This window comes from Triturus cristatus, chromosome 9, assembly GCF_964204655.1.
Source record: "Triturus cristatus chromosome 9, aTriCri1.1, whole genome shotgun sequence".
NCBI classification, from domain to species: domain Eukaryota; kingdom Metazoa; phylum Chordata; class Amphibia; order Caudata; family Salamandridae; genus Triturus; species Triturus cristatus.
This window is the reverse complement of record NC_140592.1, coordinates 693,784,457-693,810,024: the sequence shown is the minus strand read 5'-3', so window position 1 is coordinate 693,810,024 and position 25,568 is coordinate 693,784,457.

Sequence of the window (25,568 nt, the reverse complement as noted above, 5' to 3'; positions counted from 1 at the left end):
CAAACCCATCTTCAATCTCTGTTTCTCCATTTGGGAGAAGTAAACGATCGAATCATTATGGGAGGATATTTCAACGTAGTTTTAAATCCTAAATATGACTCCACATCCAAAAGAGCCATAGGGGCTTCTTCAAAAACTCGTAAAGCCCTTCAACAATTAATGACTGAGGGTAGACTTTCGGATATATGGGGCGAAAGGAGGTTTACATCTAGGTTTGCAGGGGAAAAATTTACCTTCCACAATAAGAAATGTGGCCACTTTTCAAGGATTGACTTCTTCCTGGTGGATCATACTACCCGTAAAGATACATCTAAAGTTTCACACCTGCCAGAACATCTGTCCGACCACTCAGCGGTACTCTTAGAAGTCGCTTTACCAAAGCGCTACGCACCAAGAAGGTGGACTCTCAATCGCGCATTACTCCTTGATCCCACTATTATTGATAGGCTGAAAATAGCCACAAAAGAATTTCTTATTTTCAATGTAAACTCAGCCGCCCATCATATTGTTTGGGATTCATATAAAGCTTTTATAAGAGGTCTATTGACTTCACTTTCTATAACACACAGCAAGAAAGCAAGAGAGCATATTGTGGCAATTGAAGCCAAAATCACTCAAAAAACAATAGCACTACAACGAAATCCGAACGATCTGAATAGAAGACAACAAGTATCTCTTGCCAAAAATGAGCTAATAGACCATCTAGAGGCAATAAATAAGAAAAAATGGGAAGCAAGTAAACTCGCCCATCATGAGTATGGAGAGGGTTGTGGGAGATTTCTAGCATGGAAAACTAAATCAGAATACACCCGAAACATGGTGAAGAATCTCAAATGCCCAAGTACTGGTATAATTACTGAAGAGGATTCCGAGATTGAGGAGGCCTTTGTTCGCTTTTTTTTAGATCTATACTCCGAAGAATTAACCCCGAGTAAGGAAAGTCTGGAAGCCTTCTTCCAAGATCTGATACTCCCTACCCTCTCGACTGCTGCTAGCAACAGTCTAAATAATCAAATCAGGTAAGAGGAAGTATTGCAGGTTATTAAAAATCTAAAAAAAGGGAAAGCAGCTGGCCCAGATGCCATCCCGAATGAAGCTTATATTATCCTGAAAGAAGAGCTAACTCCTTTCCTACTCCAACTTTTTAATTCTGTATTTTCTCTGGCTCAGGAGCTGCCGGTATCCTGGAATGAGGCCACAATTACGATTATCTTAAAACCAAATAAGAACCCACAACTTTGTGAGTCATATAGACCCATTTCCCTTTTAAACTGTGACCACAAACTCTATACTCAACTCCTCACTAAGAGGTTAGATAAGGTCGCTGGTTCTATAATACACCCCGACCAAAGGGGTTTTATGAAGGGGCGACAATTACATGAATTAACCCACGATCTTATTGCAGCAATAGATCTAGCAAACTTATATAAGATCCCACTAGCATTTGATGCTGCTAAAGCATTTGATAGGGTCAGCTGGCCCTTTCTAATTGAAGCAATCCAACGCTTCAATCTTGGTAACATTTTTGTAGCAGCAATAAAGGCCCTCTACAATAATCCCTCTGCCAGGATCCTTGTTAACGGGACTTTAACTAAACAACTTAAAATCTCCCGTGGGACCAGACAGGGCTGCCCCCTTTCTCCCCTTCTTTTCAATATGTATATTGAACCATTGGCATGCAAATTAAGATCTTGTCATAATATTTCCCCCTTTGGCTGTATGGGTTGGGAAAGGAAAATTGGTCTCTATGCGGACGATCTTATGGTCCTAACAGGAGATCTAGAACAAGCTCTTCCGGAGATCTGGGCTCAGCTAGAGAGTTTTGGGAAAGTTTCAGGTTATTCTGTAAATCAGCAGAAAACTGAGCTTATGATATGGAACTCCTCCTACAAAAGTAATTTGGAAAAACAGCAGATAAGATATCTTGGGCTTCAAATTATAAAGAACATAGATAAGATAGCCCAGTTAAACTTTGATAAAACGGTCGCAAGTGTAAGACAGCAGTTACAGACATGGGATCTTCTCTCTCTTTCAATTATAGGTAGATCTAACCTATTGAAAATGTCTATTCTACCTAGATTCACTTTTTTATTTAATACTATCCCCCTAGAATTCTCCAAAAATTGGTTTAAAAAAGTACAAGGCTTATTTTCCTCTTTTATTTGGGGTAGCAAAATTCTAGAATCTCCCAAAAGAAATTTAGGAGGATAAAATCCAAGGGTGGAATAGCCACTCCGGATCTATATCTCTACTATTGTGCTTTTCATCTTAAGAATGCACGCCAACTTTTAAACGATAGTCAGACCTACTCACCCCTTTTCACCGCCTTAACATCCCCCTATAAAACACAGGCTGATTCCTTCCTTCTAAAATATGGACATCCAAAATTTTTTTAAAAGGTCAGATTGAAGATCCTCAAAGCCGCTATTAGAGTTTGGGTCCAAGTGAGAGTGCTACTAGATATCCCTTATTATAATGAAGAAACACCCATTTGGGACAGCCCGGGTACTCCGCCATGCTTACAAGATGCCCTTACACTTCCCCTACGTAGAACCGGGATAAAAAGATGGGGAGAGCTAATAGTGGGCAACGAGCTAATCCCTTGGCAGTGCTTTTCGACTTTAACCAACAATTCGGTTTCCCGATTTAAGTATTTGAAAATTCTAAGCTGGACCAAGTCAATCAGCAAAGCAAAGGCTGGAAATGGAGATCTAGTTAAAAGAATCAGCGCAAGACCTACTCGAAAAGAGGTTGCAGCATGGTACTGGCTAATGACTGAGACTGGAGAGGAAAAAACCATACACTTTACAGAGAGCTGGAAGAAGGACATGCCGGGCGAAGACCTCAAAACCCTCGGGCAAGTATCTATGTCTACTCTTTGGCTATATGTGAAAGCTGCACCCCTAAAAAGAAACCATCTCTTTACTGTCCACAAGGCTTATTGGACACCACTGAAACTATCTAAATTGGGGAATAGAGCGACAAAGAAGTGCCCGAAGTGTGATGAAATCAACGTAAACTAGTTACATATGTTCTGGCAGTGTCCTGTGCTGGAGCTCTTCTGGGATTATGTGAGTAAGACCTTTTTTGAAATTACTGGAAAGGACGTCAGATGAACAGCCCCTATTGTCATTTTTGGGGTAATTCCAGGGGGGATAGACAATCTGGTTCTATCAAGAAAACAAAAGGCACTCTTTTTTGTCCTGATCCTTTTGGCACGTAGGGAAATATGTATAAAGTGGATTTTACCTATCCCACCAACTAATTTCGAATGGATAAGCTCAGTCCAGCGTATCTCAACTCTGGACCGAGCAAGTAAAAGTGTAAAGAAGACTAAATTCTGGGATTTATGGGATAATTGGTTTATAACTTCTATTTACTACCCATAGTTTTTTTTTTTTTTTGCTTTGTTTTTTCTTCACCACTGTTTGATTTGTCTAGATACGGCTGGTTATCACTTATTATCGTATTTATTTAGGCAATGAAGTACATTTAAATTTATTCCAGTCCAATGATTATGAACTTGCTCCAAGGGGTGAGGTGTTGGGATGCTAGCTATAGCTAGGAATCAATGTCCTTTGAACGAGGAGAGCTCTGGTCATGTTGGATAAGCCCCAATCGAGGACATCTCCCCAGGGGGTTAAATTTTACCCATCCTTCAGTGAGAAGAGACCGGGGGTAGATGTTTCCCCTCTTTGGGCTATAACAGGGCCTAATAGGCTCAATCTTTCCGAATTAAGAGCATGTTTTGTAATATGAGGACAAAAAAAAAAAATTATGTTTATTTTAGTGACTCATGTAGTAGTAATTCTGAAACTTTACATATGCAGACTAGTTTATTTTTTAGCACTCCTTGCTACTGTCAGTAGGATGTGCTACACATGAAGGCCAAAGTGAATGAAAGCCAATCATTGTTGTTGTTATAATAATTTAGATTATTTTTCCCCTAGTGGCCAATTATCATGTTCGCTATATAGTAGTATATGTAGCTCACTGCTAGGTCACTTTTCCATTTTGTTTCACAGGAGTGCATAAGCAAGATGGTTTTTCTTTGGCTTGTTGGACACAGTTTTATTTTGTGAGCCAGGGAGCATGCAGAGAAAACGTATGTAGATTAAGAGGTATCTATTTGTTATGTATGTATTTATTGGTTTAGATTAGCATGTGACCATAAATGGTTCTTTCAGTTGTTCATGTAGTAAATCTGAAACTTTACGTATGCAGACTAGTTCATTTTTTGGGCTTACTTGACACATTTTAGTAGTACTGTGATACATAGATATCACTAGGTTTTTGACCCTTATAGCTTTACAATCACTTCATAACATCACTTACAATAGCAAAAAGGATCATCTACATAGTCTAATGTAGATTGCTGTGAAATTTTATTACAATCCGTTCAGCCGTTTTGCCGCTATGTCCAATACAAAAGGTTTATGTAAAATGCACTGGGGTCAAAACTTGTTTTGGGACCCCCCTTTTTTCATTGCACCGCCTTGAACGAATGCCATGAAACTTTCCATTCTCCGCCAATGTAAAGCGGGCAACAGGTCTGGATAGCTTAGTGGAACGTTATTAAGGGACAAAAATCTAAGTAATACCTATCTCTGGTAACCCTAACTAAATTATAGAGTGGCTACATATATATGTATATATACATATATATATTACAGAGTGTCTGTAGCCACTCTGTAGTTATAGTTAGGGTTACCAGAGATATGAAATGCTTGGATTTTTTACCATTTATAACTTTGCACCCTATTGATGAATCTCCACAAACCTTTACAGAGCTATGTCTTTTTCTACATTGGCAGTGGATGGAAAGTTTTGCTGGAATTTGCTAAGTGGGTGCAAAGATAAAAGGGGGTCCCAAAATACATTTTTCCGCCAATTAATTTTTCATAGACTTTTGTATCTCACAAAACGCGAAAACGGATTGGAATTGCATGATATTTGACAGGATTATACATGTTGCACAGATGATCCCTTTGTGTACTACATTGTAAGTAGGGTAAATATTTTTAAGTTATGAGGCATTTTAACTTCATGATATCTGTTGTTGCGGTACTTTCATTACATTTTGTGGTATTTCACGAAAGTACGGTGGTATAGAGCAATGACAAGTCATTATGTGATTGACTAATGGCTGCCTTTACAAAAGTTAAAGGCAGCCACGTTGTTTTTAGGTACACTTTGGTTGTGTTCTGTATTTCGCCTTCAGATATAGGTAAGTAAAAGGTTTGATTTTTTTTTTTCTCAAATTTCTTTTTATTGAACATTTTCAGTATCAACATATGGTATTAGCACCTCAAGACATTTCCCATTGACCATATCAGAACACTAGAAGTAATACAGTTGCTCCTCTATCTGTGAAATATTATGTAGAGTACAGGTGCATTTCAAATGTATACCGCTGTAATGGTATCTTTAAAACATTAAAACTTCCCTTGGTATCCCTCGTTCCCTTCCCACCCTATCCCATTCCCCACCCAGTCAACGGTAACCAAGTGGAGAGGAAAAGAAAACAGAAAAAAAGAAAGAGAAACCTGGAAGGCTCTTCAAAGTAAGGCGTGTGTATAAGCCACAGGAAGACTACGTGGGCCGGTATGTGTGGTCTATCTGTGGTGTTTCGTTAGGTGCTACGTTTGAGGTTCAGAATTGGAAGAGGTGCAGAGCTCTGGTTGCAGGGTGGCATGTTGTTAAGGGGAAGGCCCTTGAAAGATAAGACACTAGTGGGCCCCAACAAAACTCGACATTTTTAAAACTATCCCTAAAGACGTCTGCCCTCCTCTCCATCGTGAGCGCCTTCCATAGGCATGCATGCCATTGAGTCAGGGCAGGTGCATCTTTCTTCTTCCAAGCTGCTGCAATTGATAGTTTATCAACCCCTAAACACACCCACATACACACCCACATTATTGCCTTGTCTCCTTTTGTCTGGTTTGCAAAACCTGAATCCCTAAGGCCCAGTAGGGTAAATTCAGGCGTGATTTCTGTCCAGAAGGGTTGAATCGTTGGACAATCCTACCAAATGTGTCGGAAGTCCCCTAATAGACCACATGTCCTCCAGGACAGATTGGAGGACTCCGGAATTTGTTTTTCCAGACTGGTAGGATAGAGATACTAATCATAAAGTATCTTATAATGCGCTTCTCTCATACCCAAAGAGTGGTTATTCTTAGCTCTATCTCTCCAAAGAGTCCTCCACTGCTCCTCTGTAATCTCGATTCCTATGGTGTGCTCCCAGAAGCTCATAAGCCGCGGTTGTGGGGAGTGCAGGGTGGAGAGCAATAATGCATACAAAAAGGAAATAACCCCCTTCATGGACCCTGCTCTTCTTACATAGCATTCTGTGGGAATTAATTCACTGGTGGCTGCATACCTCACTACAGGATGTAGAGTCCAATGTTTGAGCTGAAGGTAGTGAAAATACTAAGAGGAGGGGAGGTTGAAGTTGCGTTGACAATGCTCAAATGTTAATATGTCGTAATTGTGAAAAAGATCGGATAGTGTCAGGCAGCTCCCCACTCACCGCGCATCGAAGGGTCCTGGCTGAACTGCCATAGGGAACCCCGGGTTAAAATGAATTGGGGTGTAAGGAGAGGGGAACATTGTCCACTTTGCAACTCCTGTAACTGCACCCCATACTTTAAAGGTAGTCTGGGTGGGGGTACTCAGATATGCACTATGGGGTAGGTCTTTTCTTGGTTTCCAGAGCACGTCCCAAATGGTCCTTCCCATTATAGCCCTGTCCATGTCCAGCCAAAGTTTGTCTGATTCTCTTAATGACCATTCTGCAATCACACATAGCTGTGCTGCTTTATCATATAGGTTAAAGCCAGGCAGGGCCACCCCTACCTCCCTCCTGGATCATCGGAGAAGTGCAAAGGACATCCGTGCTCTTCCATTCTGCCAAATATAGCGGGTAATTAACGTGCGTATTTTGGGAAGGAAGTCATGCTCTAGACCTATGGGTAGGGCCTGGAATAGATATAGTAGTGTTGGAAGGATCGTCATTTTGACCGCATGAATGCGGCTCAGCCATGATAAGTATAGTGGCTTCCATTGTTTAAGTTTTTGTTGCAACTGGTGAAGTAAGGGAGGATAGTTTGCCCTGAATAGCCCCTCCATACTTGCTGTGATCTTTATACCCAGGTAAGTGAGATTGTGTTTAGCCCACTGTAATGGAAAATCAGTGATATGAGCTCTCTTTCTGGGAGCGTGAGATTTAATAAGAACAATTTGATCAAGTTAACATGGAAGCCTGCTATTTCTTCAAATGTTTCGAGCTCTTTCTGGAGGCTATCAAGGAGGTCCAAGGCGTAAAAAGCACCAGCAAGATATCATCTACAAATAGTGATATCTTGTGCTCTACTGACCCAGAACTGATTCCATTTATCTCTTGTGTCACTCTGAATCGAGCCGCCAGTGGCTCTATGCTCAGAGAGAACAATAACGGAGAGAGGGGACACCCCTGTCTCGTCCCTCTGCCAAAGGGGAATATGGCTGAGCTAACCCTATTGATCACTACTCTGGACCGCAGTTGGATGTATTTGCTTTTAACATTTTAATCACAGCTTCACTAAATCCGAATTGTTGCAGTGTCCAAAGTAGAAAGAACAAGTCCACTCTGTTGAACACCTTGTCTGCACCTAATCCCAACAGGATTAGGAGGAGCAAAGCTGTAAATTCTTCCCTGTCTTCCCTGTCTTTGGTATGACCGTGATCAGGGCTTCACTCATAGAAGGGGTCAGTTGTGGTTTGATCAAATGGCTTATAAAAGTGGGCTGTTAGACCATCAGGTCCTGGAGATTTATGAGGTTTCAGAACTTTAATCGCTGCCTGCATTTCTTCTTCAGTTATGGGAGCTCCCAAGAACTAGTTCTGAGTGGGTGTTACCTGGGGGAGAGTGATCAAATCAAGTTATGTGTTTTGAGCTGCGTCATCTGTGGTGGCAGCTCAATATAATTCATTATAGAATTCTACAAACAGCCTTGCATTGCCTTCATCAGAGATTTGAAGGTGTCCCCCCGTGTTGCTGATCCCCCCTATTTATTCCTTTTCTCTCTTCACCCTGAGATGTTGTGCTAAATGTGCCCCTACTTTATTCCCATGCTCGTATGAGAAGCATAGAAATGTGAGTTCTGCTCTGTTTGTATATATTGAGTTGATTTTCCCCTTGAAAGCCATCAGTTTCCATTGTGTTACCCGTGTGGGCATTGTTTTATGCGTCTGTTTCCCCTCCCTCAATCCCAGTTCTAGGGCAGCCCGATCCCTTGCCATCTGCTTGTTCAAGGCAGAGTTGAGTTCCATACATTTACCTGTCACCACCGCCTTAAAAGAGTCCCAATTGTTTGACGGAGAGGTGTCTTGTGGTAGGTTCAATTGGAAATATTGCTTAATCACCCCTGCAGCTCATTCTGAGAAGCCTATTGTGAGTAAGGGATGTAGGAAAAAACCAACGTAAGAATTTGTGTGAATGGGCCCCTAAGTCAAGGCATACTGAGACCTGGGCATGATCAGAGATGGTGATGGAGTGGATCTTTGATTCTTGTAAAGTACCCAAGAGGCCCTATCTAATAAAAATGCAATCTAGGCGTGAGTAGGTCGGATGCACATGGGAGTAAAATGAGTAGTCCTTCGTGGTTGGGTATAGAGTACTCCAAGCATCTCTCAGCCCCATATTCTGTATAGCCTGTTTAAGACCCTTGGAGAAGCTAACAGAAGGGACCCCGTGTGGGTAGGTGCTGCCAAGACCTGAATACCATGTTAAAATAAAATCTCCCATTAGTATTACCGGACCCTCTGAAAATCCCCCTACCAACTCTAATAATGTGGCAACAAAAGGGAATTGGACAGTTTTTTTATTTTTTATTTTATTTTTCATTAAATTTAATGGCAAACATACAGATGTTACTGATTGATAATATTGACTGGTTGCTCACATCACGGTACAGTAGACAGAGGTCAGCAAAGCAATTACATTAAATAGTCCCATCTCTGTCCATATTTCTACGTATTTCCAACTCCACCACTGGAGACATACATATGACTCCCCGGTAAGCATTCCATTTGGCCCATTTGCTGTCCCATTTTTTAGGGCACCCCCGGGTTATGAAATCTTCTTTCTCCACAATCATTCATCTGTCTAATTCTGTCATCCCTAGGGATGCGGAAGGCGATGCTGCCCCCCCACCCCCTCGCCAGTTCTCTTTTCACCAGCGTGTATCCCAGCGTCACTAGCTGTTGTTCAGTTTCAGTAAGGACGGTGGCCTCCCAGATATTTAATAAGCCCAGTTGCGGTGTTAGCACTACTGTCTTCCCCAGTGTGGAATTGGACAGTTTTGGGTGTGTAAGTCGCAACAAACATGCAGAGTTTCCCCTTTAGTCTTCCCTTCACTAATACCACTCTTCATACTTTATCAGTCTTAACGCCCTCTGGCTAGAAGTTTGTGATGGAGTGAAACAACAGTGCCACCCCTTTCTGTTTTGTACCTGCCGAAGATTGGTAAATCAGAGGGTAACTTCTGTGTTTCAGCCTATGGTTTTCGGTTCTCTTAATATGGGTCTCTTGTAGCACCACCACCTCAAACTGATTGTCTATCAAATATTTCCAAACCTTTTGAGTTTAGACCTTTCACATTCCAAGAGGCAGTAGCAATCATCCTTTCCTATACCTCAGGTCTCCTCAGGCCTCCTGGGTTCTCCTATGAACCATCATTGCTTATTTGTAGGCCTTTCCCCTTTATCTTCCCCAACTCTTCTTGCTGCACCAACTTAGCCTTAAGCCCACCCCATGATGTCTTATAGCCTTCCCTGATGTGTAAAAAAGGAGCCATTCCCTCCTCCCCAAGGAAAAGAAAAACCCCATTAACATGAAAATGGAACAAACCCCAAACAGTAATTTCCACTTCAACATGTCTAGTCTGGAGAATATACATTGCAACAGGTGCCTCAGCTAGTGACGGCCGCCACAGCAAAGCAACATCTGTAACTTATCAAAGCATAATTCTTCACTTCACATCTCAGAGATTGTGTGCAGAGTCAATTTTTCCCCTTGCGACCTTGGCTAGCCCATGACCTTCCCTCCGGTTTGGAAGGAGAGCATTTCTTCATCCCAAGCATATCTCATCTCTCTATTACTCACTGCTCATCCAGGGTCTTTCAGAAAACAAGGGTGTGAGAACAAAAAACAAGTGCGGCATCATTCATCCTCTTTACTTCTTTAGGTTCCGCTCTCTATGTTGGGTCCGCCATTGGAGGTCTTTTCACAGTTCAGCGTTGTCTCCTTGTAAGAGGTCTCGATTGTCTGTCAAGTCTTGGTGGGGCAGCCCCAAGACCTCCAATGCTTCTGCCAGTTCTGTAATGTGGTGCAGTTTAGTGTTGAGCTCGAAAGCCAGGCCAAATGCGTAGGTCCATCAGTATCTAATGCGATCTTGTTTTAATTTCTCAGTCACTGGTCTTAATTGCTGGCGGCGTAATAGAAAGGACTGTACCAGGTCTTGATAAAGGGTACAGGAGAAGCCTTGAAAGGATATTGTGTCTTATTTCCGGGCTGCCTGAAGAATGGCCACTTTTACCTTGAATGAGTATAATTTGACTAGAACATCTCTGCTGCATCTACGTTCTCTGGGCACCTGCGTCCCCACCGGGTGGGCTCTCTAAATCTTGATTTTCATCTGACCTGTCCCCAGTATTTCTGTAAGCAAGCCTGTAACAAATGCCTCCAGGTCTGGCCTCTCTGTCCCTTTTTCCAAGTCTCGGATCCTTATATTGTTCTGCCTGGATCTATTTTCTAGGTCTTCACCTTTCAGGAGCGCTGTGTGTAGTTGCGCCCGGAGTTCCTTTACCATCTCCCTGGTATCAGACGTATGTTTTTCGAGCTCTTGCATCTTGGCCTGCACATCTAGTAGTCTAGTACCTATTAAGTCTACATCCTGTTATATGGACAACTTGTGGTCAGAGAGGTCCGCGTTTAGCTGTTCCAAGGATGCAGCCATGTCCAGCTTAAGCTCCGAGCGCAGTTCTTTTTAAAAAACTCTGAGGGAGGCCAGCAGGTCCTCTTTGGTGAGCGCCATATCGTTCTTTGTGTCCCGGTGTTCACAGGTGTCCTTCTCCTCTGCGGGTGTAAAATAACTAGACACTCTGTTAGTACGCTTTTTCTTTGGCACAGAGGCGGTCTGACTTCTCTCAATGCTTTCCCTCTGCGAGGGTCTTTGACAACTTCTTACCATCCAGGGGGTCAGCCCTCTCAATGTGAAGGCACGTCCGTCGCTTTCCGACCAGCTTATCGGCTCCTAGTTTATCCCTTGTGGGCTCACAGATTTAAGGACAGTGTCGCTGTTGGCCGCTGTCAGCCTTTATGTATTTGAGGGGATTAGCTGTGCGACTGCCTTCATTGCGTGCTGCTTCCCCCAACTTTTTGTTGCCAGAGGTCGAGATCTCAGGCCCCCAGTCACTTTTTCCCCTCTTCCGGGTGCCATGACAGGGCCAGGCAAAAACAACATGGCCCGGGTATTAAGTGCCTGGATATCTGAGCTGACCCTGTGCCCGTCCTTCCTCGAGCTGTTTCACCCTCAAAGGTCACCCCGACACCGACTGGGGGAGGGGGGGTACACCAGTTCCCTCTGCTAGTTACTGGGTCCTGTGTCGTGTGGTCGCCATGTTAAGGTCAGGCACGACCGCTGGCTTTTTTTGCTGATTTCTCCTACCTTGCGTATCAGCCAATACTAATGTGGTCTTCTGCCCCGTATTACCAGCAACGTTCCTTTTTCTGACTGGTTCCCAGAACTCGTATGTCTGACGGTCCCGGGATTGCGCGGCTGCTTTCCGCTTCCTATCGTGCCCCATTACCTACCTCTCCACCGTTGCTGCGTCCTGGAAGCTCCAAAGTCAGGTAAGTCACCTCTTCTTGGGGTCTCGTGCCGCATGGAGCCTTGCACTGTATCGCTCACATTGTCGAGGGTGACAGACCTCCGTGATATCCACTCCATTTCACAGCACAGTTACCAGGCCCAAAACCGCCATTTTAGCTGGTGCAGCGGCCTCTCCAATCTCCTTGATTCTGGCAGATTTATCTTACATCAGGGTCCGACATCACCTGCACTTCTCTTCTCCGTCTACCACTTCTCTGCTCCCCACCTTAACTGAGAAGATCTGCTTCTTTTTACCCTAAAGAGAGCGTTGTGGCAGCAGAGCCATTGTGGATCATGTCTACCCAGTCATCTTGCCAGGCTACACCCTCCGGTTTGATATTTCTTCCCTACCTACAACCACTTTTAAAAACCGCAGTCCTCAAAATAAATTAAAAAGAAACAAATGTATTAAAAATGTTAAATACACTAGAATACACTATATTTAACACATATAGTGTACTAAAGTGTATTTTCAATTTTTTACATGTTTAAATATGCATCAAAAAGTCTATGGAGTAGCGCAATAAGGCCTACAAATTACCAGGCTACTTAAGGTAAAAAAAATGTAAATGCACAATGCTCCGTAAACTGCTGTAAAAATATGTATAACATTATAAATAATTTTCACTACCTATTCCCACTTTAACCTCTTCAGCGCGGCGCGGATTTCCGCGCCACGCTGAAGATTCCGTGCGCGGGCAGGGCCATGACGGAACGGTTCCGTCATGAGCACAGCTCAACCGACGTGCATGACGGAACCGTTCCGTCATGCGCGTCGAAGGGGTTAACAAAGTGGTAATAGGTAGGGAAAAACAATAACATCTACTACTTATCTATTTAAGACCCTAACCCAGCATGCCTCAAAACGTAGAAAGTAGAATACAGCCAAACTTTGTTAAAAACTACATGGTTGTCTTTTACCTTTGGTAAACACAGCCATTAGCTACTCGCATAAGGCCTTCTTATCCCCATGTACAGCAGTATAGCGCAAACGTACCACAGTATACTGCGGCACAATATGTAACTAAGTATTTTAAAACGTATACCTTTAACGCTACTTACACTATTCACACATATTACAAAAAATACCATTTAGATCTCATAATGTATATTGTATTCACACACGTTCACGATACGTCTGTTTCAGCTACCACTCTACACTCTACGTCACTCAACTCTATGCTATTACAATCTGTGCCACTCTAGGTCACTCCACCATACGCCACTCCACTCCACTTTATGCTAATCCACTGTACACCATTCCACTCTAGTACACTACACTCTTCTACATTCTCTCTAAATCCCTCCATGCTATTACACTCTGTGCCAGACAATTTCAATGACACTCCAGTCTAAGCCACTCAACCATACACCCCTCCATTCTATGCTACTCCACTGTACGCTATTCCACTGTACACAACTCCACTCAATGACACTTCATACTACGCTATTCTACTCTATGCCATTTCGCTGCATGCCACTTCAGTGTACACTTCTGCACTGTATGATATTTCAGTGTACGTCACTCCACTCTAAGGCAATCTGCTGTATGCTATTACACTGTACACCACTTCATTCTAAACCACTCCACTCTACGCCATCCAAATCCCAGGTAATGCACTCTATGTAATTACACTGTATGGGAATTCATTCTACACTCATCTACTCTACGCTGTCCCATATATGCCACTCCACTATACATCACTAAACTGTATGCCAGTAAACTCAACGTTATTTCACTCTACACCACTCCACTGTACGCTGTTCCTTTGTATGCTACTTTACTCTGTGCTACTCCTTTCTATGCACTGGATGCTATTCCACTATGTGCCACTCCACTCTACAATACGCCACTCTACAGTACGCTATTACACTATACGCCACTACAGTCTACCCCGCTCCACTCTATGACAATCCATTCTATGGTATTCCACTCTACAACACTTCACTCTATGCCACTCCACTGTACACCACTACACTCTGCATAGCTCCAGTTTGCGCTATAACACTCATGCCACTACACTGTACCTCACTCTACTGTACACTACTCCACTGTATGCCACTAAACTGTGAGTTAGTCCACTCTATGCCACTCTGTTCTACTCCACTCCAGTGCACGCTATTCCACTCTACATCAGTCCAGTCTACACCACTCCACTCTAGGGTATTCCACTATACGCCAGTCACCCCATATCCTTAATTATTGGGGCGTTGATCAATATCATGCCAGAGGAAAAGTTCAACAGTCTCTTGCCTGTGCCACGCCTCACTCGTTCGTGAAGGTCCGCTATGCAGAACTTTGCGAAGTGACTAAAAAACTCTGCCGCGCTATGAGGAGTTCCACAAGCGGTGGAGTGCATTTGGTCATGCCGTTCACGCATATTTTCTGCGCCGGTTGTTTGTCCCACACTGTAAACTCAGTGCAAACTGCACCATGCGCAGCGCAAGAGGGCACTGCTTCTTTTCTGCTACTCAAGTAGATTTTCTACTTGAGCGTCAGCTTTTTCAACGCAAACAGAAGGTTTCTCAACATAAGCGGTTACGACCATCCACAACCACCCGCGTTGAGAAATCTGACTGTCCACGGTGAGAAATCTCACCAGGAGGTGGCTTTTCCTTGCTTGCGCTCGCCAACATGACGTTGGTGAGCACGAGTGAGGAAAAAACTCGCCTTCGCTACATGGAGTGGAGTTTTTCATAACTCTGCGTGAACCGCGGAATGTGGAAAACTCCGCAAACTCTGTGAATGGAGTGAAGTTCATCGCCAAAGCCTACTTCAGACATGAAGGTATACACCCAGGTAGTTAATAAACTACTAAGGAGCCAAGTGCCCTTCACAGCAGCAATGCAGCACAAAACAACGTAGGTACGAGCCACCATTCATGTCCTACAATAAACCTCCTCAAGTTCATGTCTGTTCAGTTTTGCCACAGCAGCTGACATGGGGTTAATATCGCTCAACTACAATCTCCGTGTTCAGCCTGAGATTATGAGCCATTCCCCATTGTTGTTTCACAGTATGGGAAAACTCAAGACAGTGAAAGTACAACTTCATATCAATGAAGACATTCATCTGGTTGCCCAACAGCACTGCAGTCACTTTTCATCTGCAAGAAGCTGTGAAGAAAGAATTGGCAGCACTTTTGAAACATGACATCATTGAGCGTTGCACAGCCACCACATTGTGGGTGCCACCCATAGTAGTTGTACCAAAAATGGACAGTAGTGGAGCAGTGCGTATTTGTGTTGATATGTGTCAGCCAAACAGAGCCATTGAAAGGGAGAGACACCATGGAACTCCCATAGTGGACATGATCATCCAACTGAATGGAGCTAAAGTCTTTTTCTGTCTTGTTCTAAACAAAGGGTACCACCAACTTGAATTAGAAGAGAACTGCAGGTATATTACCACTTTTTCCACTCATGTTGGTTTGTTCAGATACAAGAGACTAAGTTTTGGAGTGCAGGTGTCTGCTGAAATATTTCTGCTTGTTATCCATAGGATAATCCAAACTGTGACACATTCTTTCAATTAAAATGAGGATATACTGTTCTTTGGAAGAACTCAGAAAGAACACTCTCAAGTGTGCCAGTTACTCGCTGATGTGGCTCTTACTTCGAATGCAGTGAAATGTGAATTTCACAAAACCAAACGTACTTTGTTTGGGCACATAGTCTCTTATAGCAAAATGACTCCAGATCCAGACAAGGTGCAAGCACTGTCATCTACTTGCCCCACAATGATGTGATCCTTTATAAGCATGGACAGTTATTGCTCAAGATACATTCACAATTTTGCCACAGTGAGTACCCCATTGAGACATTTGACAAAGCGGGGTGTTCTTTTTCAGTGTTGTTTTGAATGTGATCAGTGTTTCAAAGAAATAAAACATGCAATTGAGAACACAACTGAAATGGTCTACTTCGACTCCAAGCTGCGTACCGAAGTCCCAGTAGATGTAACCAATTACTTTTCACAAGCGCCACTACATCATCCTAACTCAGTATCCAGGACTGCTGAGGGATATCTCAATTTTTTGTGTGAAGTCCACCATACCAGAAGCCCTATCTGTGGACCAAATCATTGCTGCCACCAATTCAAACCAAGACCTGACTATTGTTAAAGAACTAATTGAAGCACAGTCATGGAGACGACACGCACAGCCTTTGGCTGATGATACAGAATTCCAAAAGTTCAAAAACGTACAGGATGAGATAGCAGTCACGATGAGATAGCAGTCACCGAAGAAGGCATAATGCTGGGAGGCTCAATAATCTTCATGCCTGAGGGACTGAAGCAACGGGTCATCGAATTGGCTCATGAAGGATATCGTGGCATTGTAAACACCAAAGGAGCCTTAAGAGACAGAGTGTGGTTCCCTCAGCTAGGTAAGTGAGTAGAAAAGGAGCTGAAAGCATGCCACATCTGCAATTGCCTATCCCCTAAAGTGATGCAGCACCGAGTGACCATGTCTAACCTTCCTGCCCATTCACGGAAGAGAATAGCCGTTGACTTCTTTGTACCATTAGGAGATGGACATCTTCTCATGGTAATCATTGACGGATATTCACATTTTCATTTGGTGTAAACACTTTCTTCGACAACTCACGATACAGTCGTAGAAAGGCTGGATGGCATCTTTGCAACTTGGGGTATCCCCGGGAATCCTCAAATCTGGTAATGGCCAGCCCTTCACTAGCAAGGAGTTCAAAGAGTTTCTTGCACGACTCAACATCAAACACCAAAAGAATACACTCCTTTGGCCCCAAGACAATGGTGTAGCCTAAAGACTTATGGGCACCCTCAAGAGGGTATTTCAACGAGCGTCTTTGGAAGGAATCAACAAGAGCCAAGCTATGTGCCAGGCCCTCCGGGTTCATCAATCAGCTCCTCACTCTACAATGGGTGAGTGCCCAGCTACCTTGGTATTTGGCATAGTCATCAGAACAAACCTACTTCAATGGACACCAGATCGATCAGTGAATGCTGAAAACGTTGTGCCGCTATGCCAAGGAAACAAATGTAAAAAGAACAGATGATGGTTGAAATGCTGAACAAAACAAACATTCTTCCCGAGTCACCGATGTTGGTTAAATCCACGCATTTTTGCTTGCCACACAATCCCTTTTTGGACCCAGCCATATGCAAATCAGCCTGGACTCTGCTCCCCGTGGGAACAATCCGGCCTGAACACCAGGCCTGGTCATTGGTGGACCAGAAACATGCATCCTGGGACCAGTTTAGGGGAATCACCCCTCATCAACCAGGCTAAGTTGAATCCAGTGGCATAGCAAGCACAGGACCCACGACTGGGCATACCTTTACCACTTAGGATCACAAATGCAAAAAGAACAGATGATGGACAGAATGCTGAACAAATCAAACATTCATCCCCAGTCACAGATCTGGCTTAAGTCCATAGTTTTTTTGCTCACCACGCCATCCCAAGTTTGTACCCAGCCATATGCAAATCGGTCTTGACCCTGCTCCCCATGGGAACAGTCTAGCCGGAAATGCCAGGCCAGGTCTTCCCTGGACCGGAAACCAGCCTCCTAGGACCGATTTCGGGGTAACACCCCTCATCAGCCAGGCTACCTTGAGTTCAGTGGCAAAGAGAGCAAGGGATCCACGTCCGGGCAAACTCTGCAAACTCAGGGCGAACAAAGCAAACACATGGAGATGCTTCTTTCACATCAGGTTTTTCACATTTGTAAAGCCTCAATCTCCAATACACACACACTGTGCATCTAATTGTGTGAACACCTAATACAGAAGGAATATTTAATGGCATGTTTGTCTGCGTTTTCAGCTATTCAGTTTGTGAGCACTGTAGACTCTTGGTATTCATTTGCACTAATTCTTTCCCCAGATTAGACAGCAAAATATTAGAGTTTGTTTATTGTGTTTATATTTTGTTCTGTGGGAGTGCATACAGTGCCTCGATCACCACCTTCCAGCCACAGGAGAGCAAGCAATACACTTCAACTGTCTGTGGTAGTATCCTCACTCCCTCTCCCCAGCCTGTGTAATCCTAAAGCTAATATCAGCAGAGATATATTTTGAAAATATGATTGACCATGAGCATACACTTTTTCAACAGGGAGGCTAGGAATAATAATCATTTTTCCTGGTTCCACATTGCCCATAGCACTACAGTTATACCCAGATTGCCCTCGTGGACAAATGCCACTTTTGGGAGCCCAGTGCAGATTTTAATTCAGTGCTTATTACATCATAATTTTATTAAAAGATGAAAAGCTGGGATTAGAAATCTGTTAGCTCTTTGACTAAAACTTACACACAGGACCACATTTAGGGGAGTGATGCTGTCTGCTAATGCCTGTGAATTGCCAACTGAAGGTCAGGTCAAGGGTTTCTTTAATAGCGTTTTTTCTAAGCGCTTTCATTCTTTGACAAAAAGATTGTTAATCCTCCTATAGAGGCCTGGTATAGTAGGTGGTTACTGAATGATGAATACTGTAAGAAATTGAGTGGGGTGAAAACCCTTTTAAAACAACAACCATAATCATGCTCAGGGTGGACCACAAAAGTCACTACATTTACCTGTGCTTAACCCTCTGGTAGCTTGGCACAAAAGCAGTCAGACTTCCCTTAGAAGCCTGTGTTAAGTATTTATGCAGTACACAAACAGTAATAAAGTGAAAACACAACACAAGAAAAGCCCCACCCCAATTTAGAAAATAGAGTACAAATTAATAAATAAAATTAGACCAAAATGCCAAAAATCCAATCAGTAGAGTCAGAGATATTGTATTTTAAACATTTGAGTAAAAATAGCGCCTAGAAGCAGGAACCTCTAATTGTTGCTATCTGTTCATAAATTCAGGCTTCCCACGATGGTTTGCGGGCCAGATACAGGGACTAGGTTAGTCCTGCTGAAAAGGGTTACATTCTTAACGTCCTGCACGCAGAGTTCAAACCTTCAGGATTTCACAGGAGGAGCTCAACTAACTTCAGCCAAGTGTCCAGTGCCTGTCGAGGTACTTCTTGGGGCTCAAGAACTCACTACAGCAGAGACCAGTAGAGCTCAGACTGGTCCAGTTGTAGGTTCAGGTAGGGCCAGTTGCAGGGAGGCCCCTGGAGCTTGCTGTGTCCATGTACCTCAGAATGGGAGGTCAGCCACCTGAGACTTAGAATCACTCTGGTAGTCCTGGGTTCAAGGAAATAATCCTCTCTCTTTCAAGCAACAAGGGAGGCTTCAAGAAGCAGGAAAGTCATCAGGGCAGGACTCAAGCAACAGGGTAGACCTCTGGTAGCAGCAGGGCAGTCCTCTGAGAAAGAAGGCAAGCTTCAAGCAACATGGCCGACCCTTGGAGTACAAGGCAGTCCTTTTGTAGTCTTACACAGGTCCAGAGGTGTTCTGAAGAGTTGATATGAGGGTCCAATATTTATGCCTGGTGCCAGCCTTTGAAGTTGGAGAAACTTCTGGACTTCCCCTACATCTGGTTCTGGAATTCTCTTCCTTCCCCTGCCGAAGCTCCAAGGGGCCTGGGGTGACAATAGACTGGTGCCAAGTACTTTGTCAGTGTATGGAGGCAGCCCTTTTGAAGTGTAATTAGGCCAGGGAACAGGTCTGCTCCTCCCATCCTGCCAAATCCTAATCTCCCTTTAGGTGTCTGGGCATAATACACAAATACTAACTACACGCAGTCATGTGACCCAGGGTACAAGCGGCAGACACCAAATGGTTACAACAAGAAAATGGAAACTTTTTAAAAGTGGGATTTTCAGAATTGCGACTTAAAATCTAACTTTACCATTAAAGAGGGTTTTTCAAATTACAATTCTTTAGACACCAAACTTGACTTTCCTACCTGTTCCCAATTGAAAGTTATCACTTATTGAATCTAATATAATAACCCAATGCTATCGTATTGGAGAGGCAGGCCTTGTCGTAGTAAAAATGAATGTAAGAGTTTTACCCTACCAGGACATGTAAAAGTTCAAAGCACATAGCTACCACTTTTAAAATACTGCACCCTGCCCTTTGGGTTGTTTAGGGCCTACCCTAGGGGTGACTTATATGAACTAAAAATGATGGGTTCATCATGGCAAAAAGGTTCATTACACCAGGTCAAAATGCCAGTTTAAAACTGCACTATAGGCAGCAGTGACAAGCGTGAGACATGTTTTAAGGGCTATTTAAGTGGGTGGGACAACAACACTTTACGATCACTAGTAGCATTTAATGTAAAGGCCCCGTGGACTTTACCACTGATAAACAATGCTAGAGTCCTTAAGACCAACAAAAACAGGTTTGAAAACAGGAGGGGAGAAGACAAAAAACTTTGGAGGTGACTCTGCATAGAGGCCCAAGTTCAACAGATACTGTTTTTAGGTCTCGGCTGGCATTGGAGCGCGCATGCGCTCCTCGCCTCGAGACTTATAGTAAACAAGTTACTTTTGAGAAGGGAACTCAAGCCCCTCCTTTCCATTGGGTAGCGACAGCGTTTATGGTAAACGCTGGCTTCCCATTGGAAAGGAGGATTTTTCGTTGCCTCCCTTTGGATTTTTGGTGGACTGCCTCGCCTGCTTCACGGCTGCCATGAAGAATTTTCTTATCTGCTTGTTTATTTAACAAGCAGATAAGAAAAGTCTTCACGGCAGCTGTGAAGCAGGCACGGAGCTCAGAGGCGCACGGGGTCATGGGGAGGACAAGACAATGGCCGCTTGTTTAAACTTCCCTTGTTGTACTGGTCCCTTGTAAAGTTTGGGGTCGCTCTCCAAAACCTTTGTGGCGCCCCTTGCCCCTGCAGAAGCCTTTTTGTTTTGTGGCGCCCCTTGCCCCTGCAGAAGCCTTTTTGTTTTGCAGTTTTGTATAGCGCGTGCTCAACCCGATGCGCTTTACATGAACGCCAGTTACATGGACACATTCATTTTTTGTTTTTTTGTGTAGGCACAGGGAGATGAAGTGGTTTGGCCAGAATCACACATGTGGAGCCAGCGCCGAGATTCGAACTCGGTTCCCAAGTAGGCACTCTGGTTGGTACGCCATATCCTGTCCCCATTTGCCATTTGAAGAGGATGCAGCTAGAATGCACTTATGCGGGTGACATCCTTGTCGCAAGTCTAGTGGTAGCTCTGTTAGAATGCCCCTAGCCCATGGGGGGCTCTGTCGGAATTATGCTATCGCTAGTCGGGTGAGGGTCCAGTAGGAACACCCCTTACCACCTCAGCGTCCACCGAGGGCATCCTTAGAGGTTGAGGGCCCGGCTAGAGCGCCCCTTGCTGCACGGGGACTCCGTTAAAATATCTCTAGCTGGGTGGAGGCTCAGACAGAATGACTGTAGTCAGATGGGACCGAAGTCCGGACCCTGGCCTAGTCAGGCTGTGTTCGAATATCACCAGGCTAGAAAGTTCCTGATGCCAATCAGAGAGCCCTGATTAAGGATTTCCGCATGCAGGTGAGAGCTCAGTTAGGCAGCCCCGGAGGGTGGCCGTGCCAGTGCTGGTGCGGGACGGCAAGCCTTGCCTCGGAGGCTCTCAGAGCTACAGCACGGCCTGCACCATGGGGGCAGCCCCTACTCCTACAACACCTACCCGGCCTACAGCTACAGCAACAGCCCCAGCCCCCAGTACAACAGCAACTACAACTGCAACTACTCCAGCCTCCCAGCCGCACAGGGCAGCGTGGGGGGCAGCCCCTTCATGAACATGAGCAACCTGGGCCAGCTGAACACTGCAGCGCAGCTGCAGGGTCACCAAGGGGCCTCCGTGCCGCCCTGCCAGGGGACTCTGCAGGGCATCAGGGCCTGGTTGGACACCCGCAGCCTAGGCCCCTCCTGAGCGTGCCTTCATTGAGCCTGCCCCGGCCCCGTTCGGGGCGTGACAGCCCCCACACTGCGGACAGAGAGAGAGGTGCAGTGGCCACCCAGCGCTACCCACTCCCCATGAAGGAAAGAGGACAGGTCAAGAGACTGCTCGAGGTGGGCAAGAGTGAGGGCAGGACGAGCGAGACAGAAGCGATTCCGGGCATAACTGCCACAAGTTTGAGGACTGCCTCGAGCACAGACTCTGCTGCATATCTATAGCTCATATGCAGCCGAATTATATACATATATAAAGAGAGTATATATAAATACATATATATGAATGTAAGGAACATTCTGCATGAAGACATATCAGAACGCATTTTGGTATTGTGAAACCAAAAAACGAAAGGTGTCAGCAAAACATGCCAAGGTTGCACGATGTGTGTGCCAGCAAGCAGCGCCGGGAGTGTGCTCATGGAATGGGAAGCTGTACAGCACATTTTTGCTTGCCTTGGGTTTGTGGGAGTTGGAAACGACGCACTAAACAATTTTTGCGTCCTCCAGCAATTTAGGAAGTTTCACAACCGCAAAACAAGGGTCCCACATAATCCACTTTGTCAATAGAGTGTAATGTTTTACCTAAATAACTGCACGCTGTATCTACCGGATGTATTAACAGTAAAAGCGAAACAAGGAAGTACGTGTTTCACGAACGACTGAAAATAAAGTATATCAAGGAAAGGCCTGGTTTCCAGGTCATATCGAGGCATAGATTTTATAAGGGGATTGGTGACTGGAGAATGCTTCAGAACCAGGTGATACCACGGGTAAAGGCACACCATAGGAGAAGCGTCACCTCACGGTGGTAGGGTGATGTGTGTGTGAGAGTCAGGGGGCTGTGCATTCATGTAAATATCATTTCTCAGCAGTAACGTCTCCAGTTCCCGGCTTCTCTCCCCCGCCTTCCTCTCTCAAAATGACAGGAGCAGAAAGAGCTTGCTTGCTGCTTCTGTGAGCTGTGCTATAGACCTCAGTCGCTCACCTGAGACTTCTCCCCCTACCTTCCCTACCCGTACCCCTTTCCGGAGCCATTTTGTTTAACCCTGCACACTCCAGCACCCTCCCCTCTCGTGACCAGCGCCCCCTGTCCCTGCACACGATGCATTGCTCTTTACTGACCCGGGAATCGCTAGGCCTCGGCCCAAATGTTATTGTATCAAAATTCCGCAAATACAGACATAAGTCCTATATTTACATTATTGTGAACGCACCGTCCACAGCACATGGAGGTATTGCTTCAGTACGGTAAATAGAACGTTTCTGAATAATGTTACGAAAGCTAGGTATATTATGTTAAAGGGAAATGTTGAAATAGTCGTCATCAATAAATAAATACGGAGGCACAAGAGATTCATGTATTCTACATGATTGCGAATCTCTGTGCGCCGGAAATTATAGTTTACTGCCATATTTTACTGCACAATCTACGTCATGCAGGTGAAAGTAGTTCCCTCGCTCAACCCTCGCTTTTATGTGGCATTCCAACTGCACATACATTCACACATATATGTGAAACTCTCTTTATGTCTATATACAGACTCGTGTATTATAGTTTGATTATCATTAATACAACGATCTAACAAAGAAACACGTGCACGATTCGTCATAGAAATAAAAACAGCATGTGCAAATTTGAAAAATATATATACCTCAACAATCTCGTTTCCACTGGATTTGTTGAAACTCATACATATACGCCTCTGTAGTTACCAATTACCGGGCTACAGCAGCCGAGAAATTAATGAAAGTTACAGAGACTTTGAGGCAATTGCCTCGTATTTAAAAAGTCTGTGACAATGTCAACAATTTGTTTAATCGCATTCCCTCAAATGTTGGCTACTTGTTTTGCCACACACCGCAGTAATTCACAAGAACTACGTGACTGCGTTGACTGGCGAGTTATAATTCGGGGATGAGATATCACCTTTCGAATACATAAATTATGAAATACATACCAATGACATGCCTAAAAAAAGAGAAACAAATGCGTAAAATATAAAAGATTTATTGGGTAACCTGTAATTTGATCACTAATGCCCCTCTGGGTTCTGTGGTATCTGCCGATTTGAATTTCATATTCATTGTCGTGTTGCAGGAACTCTTAAATGAAACCATAGAAACAATATCCACACAGAGAATCTTTGAAAAACAATATTTTGTAGCAGGAAAAGTTTATTATAACTTCATACTCAATGATACAGAAATGGATTGCGACACGGTGTTGCTGCAATGGCACACTGTGGAGTGTTATTACCAAGTACTAACAGCGATGTAACTAAAAGTGCAATTAGCGCCATAAATAGTCTGTCCTCACGTCATGCACTGCCACCGACCATGATTGGACATTTTCTGTTTTTCTTCTTTTATTGCACCGTGCATTCAATCACCTGGTGGCTCCGTTTTTCCACAGGAAGAACTGCAGCATAGCAGAGCTACATTCGTTCGTTCAGGATCACATAGTGTGATGAAATGAGGAACCCTGGATTAAACACCGGGATCAAGGTTTTTTACGCCTGTAAATTCGCCTCTAGACTGTAACTCATCGTGTGGCATGGGAGGCGAGAGATAGTGTTTCAGTTGTGTGGAAGAATCTACACAACATAGTGTATTAGAAGGAATAAAGTGCCTCCTTCCCTGTGCATAGATGACATGTTACAGTTCATCCCTCTCAGAAGCTCTGGGCCCTGCAGCCTTGAACGCCTGGGGCTAGTCATACAGGCTTACATGCGTATTTTATCCTGTACCGTCCTGTGTTAAGGGTGTTTACAGTGACTCATACCGTGTCCACTTACAGGAACAAAGGCATGCTTTTGCAGACCAGCTACAGTGCAACAGTACTACTGTTTATCATGCAGATACATTTACAACTCACAGAAAAGGGGTCGCCCTTCACAGTTGGCAGGCGAGTCTGTAAGAAACAGCCCCATGGGCATAGAGGGCGAGAGAGCCCTTGCTGTAGTGTGGTTTATAAATCTTCTTTGATGAATGAGTATGTAGACTTCAATGCCCAAGCACGGCGGCAGGAAGTGTGTCTGGTTCTGGTCACAGCACGCCTCTTGAGGGGCATATTGTGCCTACGCACACTTCGGTGTTTTACGGTTTGTTACTTTCAACCGCATATACTTTTTTCCGCACACATGGGTACGAAAATATGGAGTGTCCCAAAAGCACACTGCCCTAAATGTATTTCTGGTTGCCGTAGAATTTGTAGGGTTTTGACTGTGAGTGGGTTTCACTTCAGATGCAAATACCCGCAAGGGATGCCGGGCCAGTTCTGCGGTGTGACCGAGTGAATGCGGCTGCAGGGAGCGCGTGCTCCCCTCTCCTCTTTCTGGAGGTTGTTTTTGAGGTGCTCTTTCTCCCCCACATGCTAATCCCACCTGTGTCAGAGAGCTCGGCAGCCATGCTTTGTGGCTCTCCTGTCACTTAGTAAGCCATAGCTGGGCGGTGTGCAAAGGACAGCCGTGCCACAGGCTGCGCAATTGTTGCGGTGCCAAGGCGTGTGAATGAGAAGGCCCGGCGAGGTGGTATTGTAGGCGGCCGGCAGGCGCGAAAAGGGCTCAGAAGGTAGGAAGAATAGCTTTTTATGGGAGCCCCGGACAAAAGGTGTGCGCTAGGGAGGCCAGCTCGGGCCGCTGCCGCAGAACAAACCCTGGGCACCCGGATTGACGTTCCCTCGGGTCCCCCACGGAGCCCCAAGTCCGTGTTATAATTGGGGAGGTTGCTGAACACAGGAGCGGGCCCACGTGTTTACTTTTGTTCCACTTTCTATGACTGCAGAGAGCAGACGGGGAGGGAGGGGAGAGGGCTACCGGCTGC